The following is a 10,543-nucleotide window of genomic DNA, read 5'->3' as shown; positions in this document are numbered from 1 at the left end:
TCATCTTAATCTGGTTGAATCTAAATGAAATATATTTATCTGCATTATATGGGAAGCTAATACAAAATGAAGAGTCCATAAAGTTGGAAATTAAACTCATAAAATGAATTCCAAAGCAAGCATATTACCCAAATTAATAAGAATTTAAAATGCTCTGAATCTGCTAGGGGTAAAAATAATCCATACCAGCCATTTTTGAACTCGTGTTGATGTTGTACCAGTGACATTATTTTACTGATCCTGCACTGTTGAAAAGGCGGAAGGACAAAGACCTCTTTCTTTCATGTTGCCTTGGATAATGCACAAATGTGAAGATTTCCAATACCAGCAACTAAGATATTGAATTATATGACATGTATTCTATACGTCAGGTTCTATTCTGAAAGCCTGGCATAAGTAAACTCATCTAATATTTAAAACACCATTAGTTTTGTTTCAGATGATGGAATATGCCAGGGGACCTCGAGCAGTGCTGTATCAGCCTATAGTGATAGCCCTTAGGTATTTTCCTTTTGGCAATGTTTACTTCATTTATGAGAAATCAGATTTGATATACTGTCACTAGGAGAGCATGATACTGTAAGGCTTAATCTATTTTACTGTGAGATATTGTTTATCATTTACAAAAGAGGAGGAGGGAAAGCATGATATGATTTCAGTTATATATATATATATATATATATATATATATATATATATATATATCCTTTTTTCTAAAAAAGAAAAAAAAAAAAGAAGGATAGTGATGAGATTGTATCCATAGGGTTAAATGATGAATGGTCCTCTCTTAGGCCACCTGCTCAAAGATGATGGGTAGATAAAATGGTCAAGGGAATTCTGGTTCTGCTCAGGTCTTTGAAATAGTTCAAGGAAAGGTAACCCATTTAAAGATTTGTGAAAAACAATTATAGGTAATAACTAATTATTGACTGTTATTTTAGTCATTAATAAAGGATTAGTTGAATAGTCTTTTGAATAGTGTCTTTTGTAGATTTCTAAGCCATTATTTCACTTCCTTAAAAAAAGCACTTATTCATATGGCACCTGGAGAGGAGTTGAGAGTTTCCAAATCCTTATAAAAATTCCTCTAGGAAAAAAAAAAAAAAATTCCTCTAGGGCAAAAATTTAGGCAACAGGACTAAATGTTAATTCCAAGTCAAAATATGGTGCTTGTTCCATCAAAGAGCAACTAAATTCAAATAAACCACACACTCTCTAATTAACAAAAATTTAAAACTATTTCCCTGACATCTGAAGAGATATGGACTCCTCAGACTATTTATATTAGAAATGAGAGAAGTGCTTATCAGTTGTTCTTGATGTTGGTATTAAATCTTAATGTGTAACTGTCAGTGGAGACCCATTTAGTTATCATAAAATATTTCCCCCAATGCATCCTACAAGTAATTACACAAAGAAGTCATCTCTTTTACCTCTGCTTGGTTGAAATACAGCCAATAAATTATTCATTAATGAAGGGAAGTCCAACATTTTAATAATTTTAATGTTAGCTTAAAATGACCAAAATTGTAGCGATAACTCCATGAGTCTTATCTCAACAGACTTCTGGTGCCTAAAGAAAACTGAAGGAATGGAGAAAATATCTAGCTGGAATAAAGTTTTTTTTTTTCTCCTCCTTCTCCTCCTTCCCCCCTCCACCTCCTCCTCCCCTTTTTGCTACAAACAAGTCAGATAGGAAAGCAGAATCTACAGCCTTCCCGGCCAGTGGTAGCATGCTACTGCAGAAATGCAGGAGACAATCTTTCTAGACAAGGCAGTTGAGAAGAAGGGAGTGACTGGAAGGGGGGTTGGTTTGGCATGCACGGTGCACTTTGGGAATGTTGTTGTGCATGGAATGGCTTCCTGTGGAAAACTATTGCCCAGAAGAAAAGATGTTTGGTTTTCATAAGCCAAAGATGTACCGGAGTATAGAGGGCTGCTGTATTTGCAGAGCTAAGTCTTCCAGTTCTTGATTCACTGACAGTAAATGCTATGAAAAGGACTTCCAGAGCTGTTTTGAGTTGCATGAGATTCATTCAGGAGGCACTTGTAATGCCCATGTCCTGCTTGTGAAAAGATGGAAGAAATTGCCAGCAGGATAGAAAGAAAGAAAGAAAGAAAGAAAGAAAGAAAGAAAGAAAGAAAGAAAGAAAGAAAGAAAGAGAAAGAAAGAAAGAAGAAAGAAAGAAAGAAAGAGAAAGAAAGAAAGAAAGAAAGAAAGAAAGAAAGAAAGAAAGAAAGAAAGAAAGAAAGAGAAAACTGGAATCACGTGGTAGATGCAAGGGCAGGACCCAGTCTGAAGACTACACTGAAACCAAAGAAAGTGAAAACTCTATCTGGAAACAGAATAAAAACTCACCAGATCAGTAAACTACAGAAGGAATTTAAGTGTCACAATGCTGATGCTCATAGTACCACCTCAAGGGCCTCCTCAGCTCAATCTCCTTGTTGGAGTAACCAGTGAGATGATGGCTCAGACACATATGGCCTCTGGCTCTAAAACAATGCCAGTTTTTCCCTTTTTAGATCTCACATACTAGAACAGACAGAAAATGTGTTGTGGGATTATCTATAAAGGCCATCTGGGGAAAGTCCTCATTGACACACATCTATTCAAGTTTGGCTGCAGCAATAAGAGAAAGCAGCTGCTGAGAAGCGGGAGGAGCAGGGGCCAGAGCCTTTGCCCATCTCCACTCAGGAGTGGTGACTGAAGTTTAGGTAGAAAGGGCACAAAAATGATTTAAATTTTGGAAAAAACCCAAAGCAACAAAACCCTCCTATTTTTAACTTGCATACCTGCTATTCTGCCAAAAGACAATTTCTAGAAGAGTTTTGAATGGGGTTTTTTCTCCTCCAGTTCCACACTCTGAAGCCAGTGTCTAACTTACTAGAAGAAAAAAAGAAGTGTACATAATATTTAAGATGCTGAATGTTTCACAGGAAAGCTGAATGCTGCTCTAATATGCTTTAGAAGTCTTTTTTTTTCTTTTTCTAAACTCCCTCTAATGAATGAAACTAGGGGAATTTCAGGGAACAGAGATGGGATTTGTTGTATGATAAACATATGTAGTTTTAGTCTTTCTATAGTGAGAAGCAGTGGTTGGGGCATTTTTTAAAGGTGGCTGGGTATACTTGTTTTCCTTCATGATAATAAATTTGTCATGACTCAGTAACATGGACTTGCCCCTAGAGGTAGTTGTTAATAATTCTGAAAAAATAAGGTCTTGCCAAAGTTCTGATGATTCAAACCTATATACTATATACTACTGAATACAAGGCAGGACGGACTAAACTCTGGTGCAAATACCTTGAAGGGGTAGTCTCTAAATATACAGAGAGGTAACCTGACTATATATTTGTTGCATCCCATGTCACCTCTCTCCACATTGATATTTGATAAAAGCTTTTAATCTATATTGAAACTTCTAAAGAAGAATCCAAGCTCCTCTGGGGAAATGTCAAGTTTTAGGATGAGCAGTTACCACATGGTAGAGATCACGTTCTATTAAAAAGTTTAAATTATCTGAAAAAAAATGTGCAAGTCTTCAGGATGTCATACAAAGAAATAAAAGTTAATGCTTCTTGGGGCACATTTCTTAGAGGGCTTGCCTAGTGTGTAAATAGTTGACTTTTGTTTGTGTTACATGACTGGAGACTTCATCAAAAATCTGCACAATTCAGCTTTAGCTCTGGATTAATTCAATTGACTTTTGTGAAGGTTTTATTTGTGTCGAGTGGTTGGTTTGTTTTAACCTATTAGGGTTTCATTTTTTTGTTGTTTTTTTCCACTCTGTATTAAAGTAAAATTCTACTAAAAGGAAAAAAAATAAAAGAGTCAGATAATGTCCAATGGTAAATATATTGGCAGACCCTTATTTAAAGTTCAACTCTTAAAAACAGAATTGTGAAGAAGTTAAACGCTCTTGACTTCCTGGTCTAGAATACTATTTATGAGATGCCAGTGACTCTTTTTAGAAAATGGGGATATAAATTTTATTGTTCATCAGGACTGGTTATTATTATAAGACCTTAGTATTTTTGATTTGCTAAAAATAAAATTCAAAGAAGATTTATTCATTTAAAAAAATATTCAACTCATATGAAGGTGAAGGTCCGAGTTTGCAACTGGGCATCCCAATTCCAAAGTAGTTATTTAATTTATTATTATTATTTTTAGATTTATTTCTTTATTTGAGAGAGAGAGAGAGAGAGAGAGAGAGAGAGAGCAAGTGATAGAGTATGAGAGAAAACATGAGCAGGAGCAGGGGAGCAGGAAGCCCGATTCAGGGCTTGATCCCAGGACTTGGAGATCATGAGCTGAGCTGAAGGCAGATACTTAATTGACTGAGCCACCCAGGCACCCTAAAACTACATTTTAATCTCCTCTCATGTTTTATTGTTTTTGATGTCACCATTTACCTCTTTTTGTGTGTTCCTTAATTGATTATTACAATTAGTTATTTTTACTACTTTTGTTTTTTAACCTTTGTATTAGCTTTATAAGTAATTTATCCACTTTTACTGTGTATTTACTTTTATCGGTGAGATTTATATTATTATATAATTTCTTGTTATTAATTAATGCCCTTTCTTTTCATCGTAAAACTTTAACATTTCTCATAAGGCCAATTTAGAGAAGATGAACTCCTTTAGTTTTTTGGTTTTATTTTTTAAAAGATTATATTTATTTATTAATGAGAGACACACACACACAGAGAGGCAGAGATACAGGCAGAAGGAGAAGCAGGCTCCATGCAGGGAGCCTGATGTGGGACTTGATCCCCAATCTCCAGGATCATGCCCTGGGCTGAAGGCAGGTGCTAAACTGAGGGATCTCCTTCTTTAGTTTTTTCTTAACTGGAAAATTACATAACTGTTCAGTTGTGAATGATAATCTGTCTGGATAGAATATACTTGATTGGGAGTTTTTTCTTTATTTTCAGTACTTTGGCTGTATTGGGCTACTCCCTTACAGCTTACCAATTTTTCACAGAAAAATATGCAGATAGTTTTATGGGGATTCTTTTGTATGTAACAATTTATTTTTCTCTTGTTTTTCAGGTACTATCTTTAACTTTTGACATTTTAATTATAATGTGTGTTGATGTGAATCTTTTGGGGTTCTTTATTTGAAACTCCCTGGGATTCCTGGCTTTGGATGCCTGTTTCCTTCTCCAGGTTAGTGATATTTTATTTCTTCAAATATATATATTTTTAACTTTCTCTCTCTCTGCTCTTTCTGGGACCCCTATAATAGGAATGTCATTCTGCTTGATGTTATCTGATAGATCCTTAAGCTATCTTCACTTTAAAAAATATATATTTTTAAATTTTTCTGGTCTGTTGGGTGAGTTTCACTGCCCTGTCTTGTAACTCACTGATCCTTTCTTCTGTTTCATCTAGTATGCATTTGAACACCTCTAATGTATTTTTTGGTGCAGTTATTGTATTCTTCAGCTCCATGACTTCTGTTTGGTATTTTCTTATATTTTCTTTTTGTTGATGTTCTCATGGTGTTCATCCTTTCTTTTCTTAAGTTTGGTGAGCATGTTTATGACTATTACTTTGAACTATTTATTAGGTAAATTACTTATTTCTAGTTCATTAAGATTTTTTTTCTTGAAAGTTTATATTTTTTCTTTCATTTGGAATATATTCCACTGTCTTCTCATTTTGCTTGACTCTCTGATGTTTCTTTCTGTTAGATGAAATAATCACTTCTCTGAGTCCTGAAGGAGTGACCTTATGTAGGAGATAAACTTTGCCCTAGCTCATGGTTGTCTCTTGTACCTTTATGTTATTTAAGCAGGTTGATTTTTTGATAGGTTGCAGGTATTGAGGGTATGCCAAGATTGCCAGGATTCGAAAGGAGTCTCAGTCAGCACCTAGTTTCAGGGTGATATGAAGTCAAGACTCTCAGGCAGTCTTTTTAAATTATGCAAATAAATGCAGTCCCATGGAACGGCAATTTAAAACCCTGCTCGCCTTGAGACCAGGTGGTCAGAAAATGTCTCCTGGGCAGCAGTAGCAATAGTTGGGGCTTCAGACAAATGTATGAACTGTTTACTGGGAGGTACTGGTGAGTTGTACTGAAGCTAAGGGAGAGAACAAAGATGGTATTTTCCAGCTTACAATCCCAGAGAACAACTCTTTAATCTTTAGCTATGTGGAAAATCTGAAGTCTGCCTCTCACATTACAGTTCCAGGAAAAACTGTCCTTTTACACAGAAAGACTTGGGATGTGTGTCAGTCTACTGTGTCATGCCCAGTAGGTGGTAGACTGCCAAGAATTATCTCTCTGATTGTTACAGTCCCCCTGGGACCCATGAATGCAAGTCCTCTTAGCCACCAGAGCCAGTGATCAAGAAGCATCCTCTGTGTGGACTTTATGTGCCTGCTGCTTTAGAGAGATAGTGGGAGAGCACAGGGCTAGGGCACACTTGCCATCTTTAGCAGAGTCATTGGAGTGTGCAAGACCAGGGTACATTTGCTGGTACTATCAAGGTTGAGGGAGAACACAAAAATGTTGTCTACCAGCATCTGCATCCTTAGAGTTTCAACAGGTCCCTATTCCTCCAGCAGATGCTTTGAGGTTATCAGATGTATCTCCATATACTCTACAGGTGCTTTTCAAAGTCCTATCTTTGTATTGGTCCCCGTGGTGAGTGAGTTTGTGCGAGGCTTCTTTAAGGAAAAGTATCTAGGTTCCCTACGGCCCTTTGTTTTGCCTAGACGTGAGTTCCATTGTTTTTTAAAACCAGACATTTTGGGACTTATTTCTCATTGCAGCCCTCAAAGAGTTGGGGTGCATGATGTGGAGCACAGACTCCTTGCTCCTCAGAGAGAAGCTGTGGATTTTTGAGATCCTTACTGATCGTAGGTTGTCATGCCAGAGTGGGCTTTGTAGTGAGACTGAACCTCTGCCTCTCCTACCATCTCAATGTGGCTCTTTTTTTTCTGTTTGTTTTGAATGAGCTGTTTAGCTCATTTTCAAGTCATTTTTCAGAGGGAATTAATTTTTCATATGTAGCTATAGATGTGATGTGTCCATGGAATGAATTGACTTTAGGATTTCCTACACCACCATCTTGGACCACCCCTCTGTTACTTTTAATTGGATATTAGACATTTTATATCTTATCCTCTTAGGAACTAGATTTTTTAAAATTCTTATTGGTATACTTGAGTTTTGTTCTGAGGTATAATTATGTTACATGGAAATAGTTTGATCTGGCTAGAAAAGATGGTCTTACTCTTAACGTTTGTTAAGAGGGACTAGAGTTATGGTCACTCTAAGACTATTTTCCCCCAGAACTGAGACAAAAAGAATATGTGTGTTCTATCCAGTGCCCCATGAATCATGAGGTCTTCTAGTCCATCTGGTGAAATCAATAGTATTCCAGGAATTATGTGAAAGCTAGGCATTTTTTTTTTCCTGCTAAGGCTTCCAGGTGGCTCTTTTCTCAGCCTGGTGTAATTTTCTCACATGCAAGTATTGATCAGTATCAGCTGAAAACTCAAGTGGAATGTTGCCTATTTCTAGACTTCTGTCTCTGTTTAGCATTGTGTGGTATGGTTGGATATACATACATAAATTGTCAAAGATTCTTTTTTCTCAGTAGGGTAATTCCTACAGAGCAACTAACTTAGGATTTAGTATGCTAAAAAATGACTATTTTTAATATGCTATAGTATTTACAGCACATAAACCATCATTGTAGCTCTTAAAATATTGCAACAATGATATCTGCTTACTTGCTCCATAAGCTGCACATCTCATCAGCCACCAACATAACACAACTTTCACCTTAAAAAAAAAAAAAAAAAAGACACTGAATTTCCCCTTTATCCTCTTTGTTCAGGTTTACTTAAAAAATTTATTTTGAAAAGCTGTCAGTTGCTTTAAAATTAGCAATACAAAATTAAGAAGCTGCCATCAGACACCTACATTTCAGGGATTTTATAATTTGGGTTAAAAAAGGGAAAAAGTATTAATATTCCTTCTTTATTTTTTTCTTCAATTATAAATGCAAACATGCCTCTTGTGACAAGTGACAAGTGGTATAAAATGTATTTCTCTACCTTCAACCTCCCCAGGCTAAAATAAACCAAGTACTCTTATAATGGATATATTTAGTCTGTTATCCTTACACTGTTAAGTTGTATCTATAACAACAACAAAATCCTTCAGAATCCTATGATGTCACCTTTCTTCTGCAACCAGATCCTTTCTGTCTCTAAAAAGCACTTTTTTTTAATAAATTAATTTTTTATTGGTGTTCAATTTACCAACATACAGAATAACACCGAGTGCTCACCCTGTCAAGTGTCCCCCTCTGTGCCCGTCACCCATTCACCCCCACCCCCCGCCCTCCTCCCCTTCCACCACCCCTAGTTCATTTCCCAGAGTTAGGAGTCTTTATGTTCTGTCTCCCTTTCTGATATTTCCCACACATTTCTTCTCCCTTCCCTTATATGCCCTTTCACTATTATTTATATTCCCCAAATGAATGAGAACATACACTGTTTGTCCTTCTCCAATTGACTTACTTCACTCAGCATAATACCCTCCAGTTCCATCCACGTTGAAGCAAATGGTGGGTATTTGTCATTTCTAATGGCTGAGTAATATTCCATTGTATACACTTTTGGACCTAGCCATCCAACATGTGCAAATATGCAGGTGATATATTTATATATATCTCCTCTGAATATATGGCTTTGGTGGCAAGAGTCTACCTTGATTGAAACAAAGAAAATTTTCCCTCAGCAAAGCCATTAAACTTCTAGCAAAACATAGAAACTCAAGACTTGAACCTTGATCTTAGAAGCCATGTTTGAAGCTTAAAAACAATACAGAAAGTCTTTGATTTCTATTTCAATTGTGAGAACTGAAGGAGTCCATTAGGAATAATTCCTGCACTAAGCAAGAAAAGCAGTCACTCTGCAGTGTTTAAATGTTAGAAAAAGAGGTGAATAAGAGGACATGGAATAAAATTTAAGTGAAAAGGAAGATCCTTAAAATTCAGATGTTCTCAGACCCATAAAAGCTCTGTGATGGCGCAGGCCCGATGGTCAGCTGGCTTGGGCCCAGGGTGTGATCCTGGAGAATCGGAATCAAGTCCCATGTCAGGTTCCCTGCATGGAGCCTGCTTCTCCCTCTGTCTGTGTCTCTGCTTTTCTCTCTGTGTGTCTCTCATGAATAAATAAATAAAATCTTAAAAAAAAAAAAACAACTCTGATGCTGCAGAATATAATATTCTTTTTAATTCTCTAACCTATGATGACTGAAACTTATGAGAATGAGAAATAGATCTTGATTCTTTTCCTGCCACAATCTGGGTCTTTCTTAGTGATATATCTATTTTCAAAAATATGATTTCTAATATAACAGCCATCAGAAAACAATCCATGCCAGCATGTCTCAATAGGTCTCAAGAATCATTTTCTGAGATGTTTCCTGGTTAAAAAAAAATTATTGTCAGAAAGGCTTTGGATCATCTGAATGCTAGATAATTTTCTTAGAGACATAAAATGCATATTATCAAATACTGAAAGATCTTAGAGAAGTCAACCTCTATTTAACTCTACAATTTTAAATCCTTTTAACCAAAATTATATTTTCCTATAATATGTAACTACTATTATTGGACATTCACGGAATGTTGCCTCAAGTCCTTCTCAGTAAAACCATTTCTTTGTATTGTTTTGTTATGTTTAGTGTTTAATTAAAAGGAAGCTGAGAGCAAGAGGGACTTATAGCTTGAGAGGCATTGGTTGGGCTTAAAGGACTCTTGGCTTATTATACTCAAGGCTGCCACTGCTTGACTCATTCACAATCCCCCTGCAGGACCCCTCTGGCCAGGAAGCTGAGGACTTCAGTCTCTGTCACAACACTGACTTCACTCAGTGATATTCATATCAATAGATTGAGAAGTTTCTGACTCTGAATTATCCCATATCTGCCCCCATCTAATTTCTGAGTTTAAAAAAAAAGTCAAATATCTCTCTGACAGTAATATTGTAGATTCCATTATGTGTTGTCAGGGAACTTGTGGGAAATGTAACCTCTTCCTAAATTTTTAAAAATATGATCTTATGTGGCTTCTATAATGAGAAAGTATAATCTCCTATTTCAGGATATGTGGAAGAGAGGATAATCTATATTCTTAGATTTGTGACTCAAGAAAAAAGTTGTATAGGAAAAGGATATGGGAAAGAAAAAATATAAGATAAAAATGACATACTGAACCTAAATTTTTGAATTTGAATATCTTGAATGGGACCTGTGCAGATTTTATTCAGGGTATTCAGGGCTTGATGTCTTCACTTAGGTGTTCTAAAGAGCTCAACCTCAACAGTCCAAAACTGAATTTGTATTTTTCCTGTAAATACTTTGTTTCAAACAGAGTTTCATTCCTTAGGAAATAATACCATGATTTAGCTAACTGAATATGCCAGAACCATAAAGCAGATCCTTAAAACTTTCTTCTTCATGTTCATGCCTCACATCTAGTCCAACACAAAATTTGTGACTATAGCC

The 10,543-nt window shown here is 36.1% G+C and overlaps 1 pseudogene; it reads left to right on the top strand.

The window, feature by feature from the left end:
- The first annotated feature begins 1,892 nt into the window (after nucleotides 1-1,892).
- Nucleotides 1,893-2,707, top strand: LOC112934895 (SIN3-HDAC complex-associated factor-like; annotated as a pseudogene).
- The last annotated feature ends 7,836 nt before the right edge of the window (nucleotides 2,708-10,543 follow it).

This window comes from Vulpes vulpes, chromosome 6 (genome assembly GCF_048418805.1).
Source record: "Vulpes vulpes isolate BD-2025 chromosome 6, VulVul3, whole genome shotgun sequence".
Lineage (NCBI taxonomy): Eukaryota > Metazoa > Chordata > Mammalia > Carnivora > Canidae > Vulpes > Vulpes vulpes.
Note: the sequence above shows the minus strand (reverse complement) of the source record. Positions and strands in the feature narration are given on the sequence as shown.